Source organism: Electrona antarctica, assembly GCF_951216825.1.
Source record: "Electrona antarctica genome assembly, chromosome: 17".
Taxonomy (NCBI): Eukaryota; Metazoa; Chordata; class Actinopteri; order Myctophiformes; family Myctophidae; genus Electrona; species Electrona antarctica.
Genome location: NC_136798.1, coordinates 9555350 through 9564681, shown reverse-complemented (window position 1 = coordinate 9564681; position 9332 = coordinate 9555350).

Genomic DNA, 9332 nt, shown 5'->3' with positions numbered 1-9332 from the left:
CGTCTTTTTTTCAAATCCTCAAAAATGATGAAAAACGGCATGCTATAGTATGCCGTCCGATATGGGCTATGGCCCATGGTCATAAATGATGAAAAACGAGGATTTGAAAAAAAGACGAAAATGACCTCGAGACCATGGGCTATAGCCCATGGTCTCGGAGTGATTTTCGTCTTTTATTCAAATCCTCAAAAATGATGGAAAACGGCATGCTATAGTATGCCGTTCGAGACCATGGGCTATAGCCCATCGTCTCGGAGTGATTTTCGTCTTTTTTTCAAATCCTCAAAAATGATCTAAAACGTTATGCTATAGTATGCCGTTCGAGACCATGGGCTATAGCCCATCGTCTCGGAGTGATTTTCGTCTTTTTTCAAATCCTCAAAAATTATGAAAAACGGCATGCTATAGTATGCCGTCCGATATGGGCTATAGCCCATGGTCATAAATGATGAAAAACGAGGATTTGAAAAAAAGACGAAAATGACTCCGAGACCAGCCCCGAGACGATGGGCTATAGCCCATGGTCTCGGAGTGATTTTCGTCTTTTTTTCAAATCCTCAAAAATGATGAAAAACGGCATGCTATAGTATGCCGTTCGAGACCATGGGCTATAGCCCATCGTGTTGGAGTGATTTTCGTCTTTTTTTCAAATCCTCAAAAATGATGGAAAACGGCATGCTATAGTATGCCGTCCGATATGGGCTATAGCCCATGGTCATAAATGATGAAAAACGAGGATTTGAAAAAAAGACGAAAATGACTCCGAGACGATGGGCTATAGCCCATGGTCTCGGAGTGATTTTCGTCTTTTTTTCAAATCCTCAAAAATGATGGAAAACGGCATGCTATAGTATGCCGTTCGAGACCATGGGCTATAGCCCATCGTCTCGGAGTCATTTTCGTATTTTTTTCAAATCCTCAAAAATGATGAAAAACGGCATGCTATAGTATGCCGTCCGATATGGGCTATGGCCCATGGTCATAAATGATGAAAAACGAGGATTTGAAAAAAAGACGAAAATGACTCCGAGACGATGGGCTATAGCCCATGGTCTCGGAGTGATTTTCGTCTTTTTTTCAAATCCTCAAAAATGATGGAAAACGGCATGCTATAGTATGCCGTTCGAGACCATGGGCTATAGCCCATCGTCTCGGAGTGATTTTCGTCTTTTTTTTAAATCCTCAAAAATGATCTAAAACGTTATGCTATAGTATGCCGTTCGAGACCATGGGCTATAGCCCATCGTCTCGGAGTGATTTTCGTCTTTTTTTCAAATCCTCAAAAATTATGAAAAACGGCATGCTATAGTATGCCGTCCGATATGGGCTATAGCCCATGGTCATAAATGATGAAAAACGAGGATTTGAAAAAAAGACGAAAATGACTCCGAGACGATGGGCTATAGCCCATGGTCTCGGAGTGATTTTCGTCTTTTTTTCAAATCCTCAAAAATGATGGAAAACGGCATGCTATAGTATGCCGTTCGAGACCATGGGCTATAGCCCATCGTCTCGGAGTGATTTTCGTCTTTTTTTAAATCCTCAAAAATGATGAAAAACGGCATGCTATAGTATGCCGTCCGATATGGGCTATAGCCCATGGTCATAAATGATGAAAAACGAGGATTTGAAAAAAAGACGAAAATGACTCCGAGACGATGGGCTATAGCCCATGGTCTCGGAGTGATTTTCGTCTTTTTTTCAAATCCTCAAAAATGATGGAAAACGGCATGCTATAGTATGCCGTTCGAGACCATGGGCTATAGCCCATCGCCATGGTCATAAATGATGAAAAACGAGGATTTGAAAAAAAGACGAAAATGACTCTGAGACGATGGGCTATAGCCCATGGTCTCGGAGTGATTTTCGTCTTTTTTTCAAATCCTCAAAAATGATGGAAAACGGCATGCTATAGTACACCGTTCGAGACCATGGGCTATAGCCCATCGCCATGGTCATAAATGATGAAAAACGAGGATTTGAAAAAAAGACGAAAATGACTCCGAGACGATGGGCTATAGCCCATGGTCTTGGAGTGATTTTCATCTTTTTTTCAAATCCTCAAAAATGATGGAAAACGTCATGCTATAGTATGCCGTTCGACACCATGGGCTATAGCCCATGGTCTCGGGCTGCCATGGTCATAAATGATGAAAAACGAGGATTTGAAAAAAAGACGAAAATGACTCCGAGACGATGGGCTATAGCCCATGGTCTCGGAGTGATTTTCGTCATTTTTTCAAATCCTCAAAAATGATGGAAAACGGCATGCTATAGTATGCAGTTCGAGACCATGGGCTATAGCCCATCGCCATGGTCATTAATGATGAAAAACGAGGATTTGAAAAAAAGACGAAAATGACTCCGAGACGATGGGCTATAGCCCATGGTCTCAGAGTGATTTTCGTATTTTTTTCAAATCCTCAAAAATGATGGAAAACGGCATGCTATAGTATGCCGTTCGAGACCATGGGCTATAGCTCATCGCCATGGTCATAAATGATGAAAAAAGAGGATTTGAAAAAAAGACGAAAATGACTCCGAGACGATGGGCTATAGCCCATCATTTTTGAGGATTTTCGTCTTTTTTTCAAATCCTCAAAAATGATGGAAAACGGCATGCTATAGTATGCCGTTCGAGACCATGGGCTATAGCCCATCGCCATGGTCATAAATGATGAAAAACAAGGATTTGAAAAAAAGACGAAAATGACCCCGAGACGATGGGCTATAGCCCATGGTCTCAGAGTGATTTTCGTCTTTTTTTTAAATCCTCAAAAATGATGGAAAACGGCATGCTATAGTATGCCGTTCGAGACCATGGGCTATAGCCCATCGTCTCGGAGTGATTTTCGTCTTTTTTTAAATCCTCAAAAATGATGAAAAACGGCATGCTATAGTATGCCGTCCGATATGGGCTATAGCCCATGGTCATAAATGATGAAAAACGAGGATTTGAAAAAAAGACGAAAATGACTCCGAGACGATGGGCTATAGCCCATGGTCTCGGAGTGATTTTCGTCTTTTTTTCAAATCCTCAAAAATGATGGAAAACGGCATGCTATAGTATGCCGTTCGAGACCATGGGCTATAGCCCATCGCCATGGTCATAAATGATGAAAAACGAGGATTTGAAAAAAAGACGAAAATGACTCTGAGACGATGGGCTATAGCCCATGGTCTCGGAGTGATTTTCGTCTTTTTTTCAAATCCTCAAAAATGATGGAAAACGGCATGCTATAGTACACCGTTCGAGACCATGGGCTATAGCCCATCGCCATGGTCATAAATGATGAAAAACGAGGATTTGAAAAAAAGACGAAAATGACTCCGAGACGATGGGCTATAGCCCATGGTCTTGGAGTGATTTTCATCTTTTTTTCAAATCCTCAAAAATGATGGAAAACGTCATGCTATAGTATGCCGTTCGACACCATGGGCTATAGCCCATGGTCTCGGGCTGCCATGGTCATAAATGATGAAAAACGAGGATTTGAAAAAAAGACGAAAATGACTCCGAGACGATGGGCTATAGCCCATGGTCTCGGAGTGATTTTCGTCATTTTTTCAAATCCTCAAAAATGATGGAAAACGGCATGCTATAGTATGCAGTTCGAGACCATGGGCTATAGCCCATCGCCATGGTCATTAATGATGAAAAACGAGGATTTGAAAAAAAGACGAAAATGACTCCGAGACGATGGGCTATAGCCCATGGTCTCAGAGTGATTTTCATATTTTTTTCAAATCCTCAAAAATGATGGAAAACGGCATGCTATAGTATGCCGTTCGAGACCATGGGCTATAGCTCATCGCCATGGTCATAAATGATGAAAAAAGAGGATTTGAAAAAAAGACGAAAATGACTCCGAGACGATGGGCTATAGCCCATCATTTTTGAGGATTTTCGTCTTTTTTTCAAATCCTCAAAAATGATGGAAAACGGCATGCTATAGTATGCCGTTCGAGACCATGGGCTATAGCCCATCGCCATGGTCATAAATGATGAAAAACAAGGATTTGAAAAAAAGACGAAAATGACCCCGAGACGATGGGCTATAGCCCATGGTCTCAGAGTGATTTTCGTCTTTTTTTTAAATCCTCAAAAATGATGGAAAACGGCATGCTATAGTATGCCGTTCGAGACCATGGGCTATAGCCCATCGCCATGGTCATAAATGATGAAAAACGAGGATTTGAAAAAAAGACGAAAATGACTCTGAGACGATGGGCTATAGCCCATGGTCTCGGAGTGATTTTCGTCTTTTTTTCAAATCCTCAAAAATGATGGAAAACGGCATACTATAGTACACCGTTCGAGACCATGGGCTATAGCCCATCGCCATGGTCATAAATGATGAAAAACGAGGATTTGAAAAAAAGACGAAAATGACTCCGAGACGATGGGCTATAGCCCATGGTCTTGGAGTGATTTTCATCTTTTTTTCAAATCCTCAAAAATGATGGAAAACGTCATGCTATAGTATGCCGTTCGACACCATGGGCTATAGCCCATGGTCTCGGGCTGCCATGGTCATAAATGATGAAAAACGAGGATTTGAAAAAAAGACGAAAATGACTCCGAGACGATGGGCTATAGCCCATGGTCTCGGAGTGATTTTCGTCATTTTTTCAAATCCTCAAAAATGATGGAAAACGGCATGCTATAGTATGCAGTTCGAGACCATGGGCTATAGCCCATCGCCATGGTCATTAATGATGAAAAACAAGGATTTGAAAAAAAGACGAAAATGACTCCGAGACGATGGGCTATAGCCCATGGTCTTGGAGTGATTTTCGTCTTTTTTTCAAATCCTCAAAAATGATGGAAAACGGCATGCTATAGTATGCCGTTCGAGACCATGGGCTATAGCCCATCGCCATGGTCATAAATGATGAAAAACGAGGATTTGAAAAAAAGACGAAAATGACTTCGAGACGATGGGCTATAGCCCATCATTTTTGAGGATTTTCGTCTTTTTTTCAAATCCTCAAAAATGATGGAAAACGGCATGCTATAGTATACCGTTCGAGACCATGGGCTATAGCTCATCGCCATGGTCATAAATGATGAAAAACGAGGATTTGAAAAAAAGATGAAAATGACTCCGAGACGATGGGCTATAGCCCATCATTTTTGAGGATTTTCGTCTTTTTTTCAAATCCTCAAAAATGATGGAAAACGGCATGCTATAGTATGCCGTTCGAGACCATGGGCTATAGCCCATCGCCATGGTCATAAATGATGAAAAACAAGGATTTGAAAAAAAGACGAAAATGACTCCGAGACGATGGGCTATAGCCCATGGTCTCAGAGTGATTTTCGTCTTTTTTTCAAATCCTCAAAAATGATGGAAAACGGCATGCTATAGTATGGCGTTCGAGACCATGGGCTATAGCCCATCGCCATGGTCATAAATGATGAAAAACGAGGATTTGAAAAAAAGACGAAAATGACTCCGAGACGATGGGCTATAGCCCATCATTTTTGAGGATTTTCGTCTTTTTTTCAAATCCTCAAAAATGATGGAAAACGGCATGCTATAGTATACCGTTCGAGACCATGGGCTATAGCTCATCGCCATGGTCATAAATGATGAAAAACTAGGATTTGAAAAAAAGACGAAAATGACTCAGACGATGGGCTATAGCCCATCATTTTTGAGGATTTTCGTCTTTTTTTCAAATCCTCAAAAATGATGGAAAACGGCATGCTATAGTATGCCGTTCGAGACCATGGGCTATAGCCCATCGCCATGGTCATAAATGATGAAAAACAAGGATTTGAAAAAAAGACGAAAATGACTCCGAGACGATGGGCTATAGCCCATGGTCTCAGAGTGATTTTCGTCTTTTTTTCAAATCCTCAAAAATGATGGAAAACGGCATGCTATAGTATGGCGTTCGAGACCATGGGCTATAGCCCATCGCCATGGTCATAAATGATGAAAAACGAGGATTTGAAAAAAAGACGAAAATGACTCCGAGACGATGGGCTATAGCCCATCATTTTTGAGGATTTTCGTCTTTTTTTCAAATCCTCAAAAATGATGGAAAACGGCATGCTATAGTATGCCGTTCGAGACCATGGGCTATAGCCCATCGCCATGGTCATAAATGATGAAAAACAAGGATTTTAAAAAAAGACGAAAATGACTCCGAGACGATGGGCTATAGCCCATCATTTTTGAGGATTTTCGTCTTTTTTTCAAATCCTCAAAAATGATGGAAAACGGCATGCTATAGTATGCCGTTCGAGACCATGGGCTATAGCCCATCGCCATGGTCATAAATGATGAAAAACGAGGATTTGAAAAAAAGACGAAAATGACTCCGAGACGATGGGCTATAGCCCATCATTTTTGAGGATTTTCGTCTTTTTTTCAAATCCTCAAAAATGATGGAAAACGGCATGCTATAGTATACCGTTCGAGACCATGGGCTATAGCTCATCGCCATGGTCATAAATGATGAAAAACTAGGATTTGAAAAAAAGACGAAAATGACTCAGACGATGGGCTATAGCCCATGGTCTTGGAGTGATTTTCATCTTTTTTTCAAATCCTCAAAAATGATGGAAAACGTCATGCTATAGTATGCCGTTCGACACCATGGGCTATAGCCCATGGTCTCGGGCTGCCATGGTCATAAATGATGAAAAACGAGGATTTGAAAAAAAGACGAAAATGACTCCGAGACGATGGGCTATAGCCCATGGTCTTGGAGTGATTTTCATCTTTTTTTCAAATCCTCAAAAATGATGGAAAACGTCATGCTATAGTATGCCGTTCGACACCATGGGCTATAGCCCATGGTCTCGGGCTGCCATGGTCATAAATGATGAAAAACGAGGATTTGAAAAAAAGACGAAAATGACTCCGAGACGATGGGCTATAGCCCATGGTCTCGGAGTGATTTTCGTCATTTTTTCAAATCCTCAAAAATGATGGAAAACGGCATGCTATAGTATGCAGTTCGAGACCATGGGCTATAGCCCATCGCCATGGTCATTAATGATGAAAAACGAGGATTTGAAAAAAAGACGAAAATGACTCCGAGACGATGGGCTATAGCCCATGGTCTCAGAGTGATTTTCGTATTTTTTTCAAATCCTCAAAAATGATGGAAAACGGCATGCTATAGTATGCCGTTCGAGACCATGGGCTATAGCTCATCGCCATGGTCATAAATGATGAAAAAAGAGGATTTGAAAAAAAGACGAAAATGACTCCGAGACGATGGGCTATAGCCCATCATTTTTGAGGATTTTCGTCTTTTTTTCAAATCCTCAAAAATGATGGAAAACGGCATGCTATAGTATGCCGTTCGAGACCATGGGCTATAGCCCATCGCCATGGTCATAAATGATGAAAAACAAGGATTTGAAAAAAAGACGAAAATGACCCCGAGACGATGGGCTATAGCCCATGGTCTCAGAGTGATTTTCGTCTTTTTTTTAAATCCTCAAAAATGATGGAAAACGGCATGCTATAGTATGCCGTTCGAGACCATGGGCTATAGCCCATCGTCTCGGAGTGATTTTCGTCTTTTTTTAAATCCTCAAAAATGATGAAAAACGGCATGCTATAGTATGCCGTCCGATATGGGCTATAGCCCATGGTCATAAATGATGAAAAACGAGGATTTGAAAAAAAGACGAAAATGACTCCGAGACGATGGGCTATAGCCCATGGTCTCGGAGTGATTTTCGTCTTTTTTTCAAATCCTCAAAAATGATGGAAAACGGCATGCTATAGTATGCCGTTCGAGACCATGGGCTATAGCCCATCGCCATGGTCATAAATGATGAAAAACGAGGATTTGAAAAAAAGACGAAAATGACTCTGAGACGATGGGCTATAGCCCATGGTCTCGGAGTGATTTTCGTCTTTTTTTCAAATCCTCAAAAATGATGGAAAACGGCATGCTATAGTACACCGTTCGAGACCATGGGCTATAGCCCATCGCCATGGTCATAAATGATGAAAAACGAGGATTTGAAAAAAAGACGAAAATGACTCCGAGACGATGGGCTATAGCCCATGGTCTTGGAGTGATTTTCATCTTTTTTTCAAATCCTCAAAAATGATGGAAAACGTCATGCTATAGTATGCCGTTCGACACCATGGGCTATAGCCCATGGTCTCGGGCTGCCATGGTCATAAATGATGAAAAACGAGGATTTGAAAAAAAGACGAAAATGACTCCGAGACGATGGGCTATAGCCCATGGTCTCGGAGTGATTTTCGTCATTTTTTCAAATCCTCAAAAATGATGGAAAACGGCATGCTATAGTATGCAGTTCGAGACCATGGGCTATAGCCCATCGCCATGGTCATTAATGATGAAAAACGAGGATTTGAAAAAAAGACGAAAATGACTCCGAGACGATGGGCTATAGCCCATGGTCTCAGAGTGATTTTCATATTTTTTTCAAATCCTCAAAAATGATGGAAAACGGCATGCTATAGTATGCCGTTCGAGACCATGGGCTATAGCTCATCGCCATGGTCATAAATGATGAAAAAAGAGGATTTGAAAAAAAGACGAAAATGACTCCGAGACGATGGGCTATAGCCCATCATTTTTGAGGATTTTCGTCTTTTTTTCAAATCCTCAAAAATGATGGAAAACGGCATGCTATAGTATGCCGTTCGAGACCATGGGCTATAGCCCATCGCCATGGTCATAAATGATGAAAAACAAGGATTTGAAAAAAAGACGAAAATGACCCCGAGACGATGGGCTATAGCCCATGGTCTCAGAGTGATTTTCGTCTTTTTTTTAAATCCTCAAAAATGATGGAAAACGGCATGCTATAGTATGCCGTTCGAGACCATGGGCTATAGCCCATCGCCATGGTCATAAATGATGAAAAACGAGGATTTGAAAAAAAGACGAAAATGACTCTGAGACGATGGGCTATAGCCCATGGTCTCGGAGTGATTTTCGTCTTTTTTTCAAATCCTCAAAAATGATGGAAAACGGCATACTATAGTACACCGTTCGAGACCATGGGCTATAGCCCATCGCCATGGTCATAAATGATGAAAAACGAGGATTTGAAAAAAAGACGAAAATGACTCCGAGACGATGGGCTATAGCCCATGGTCTTGGAGTGATTTTCATCTTTTTTTCAAATCCTCAAAAATGATGGAAAACGTCATGCTATAGTATGCCGTTCGACACCATGGGCTATAGCCCATGGTCTCGGGCTGCCATGGTCATAAATGATGAAAAACGAGGATTTGAAAAAAAGACGAAAATGACTCCGAGACGATGGGCTATAGCCCATGGTCTCGGAGTGATTTTCGTCATTTTTTCAAATCCTC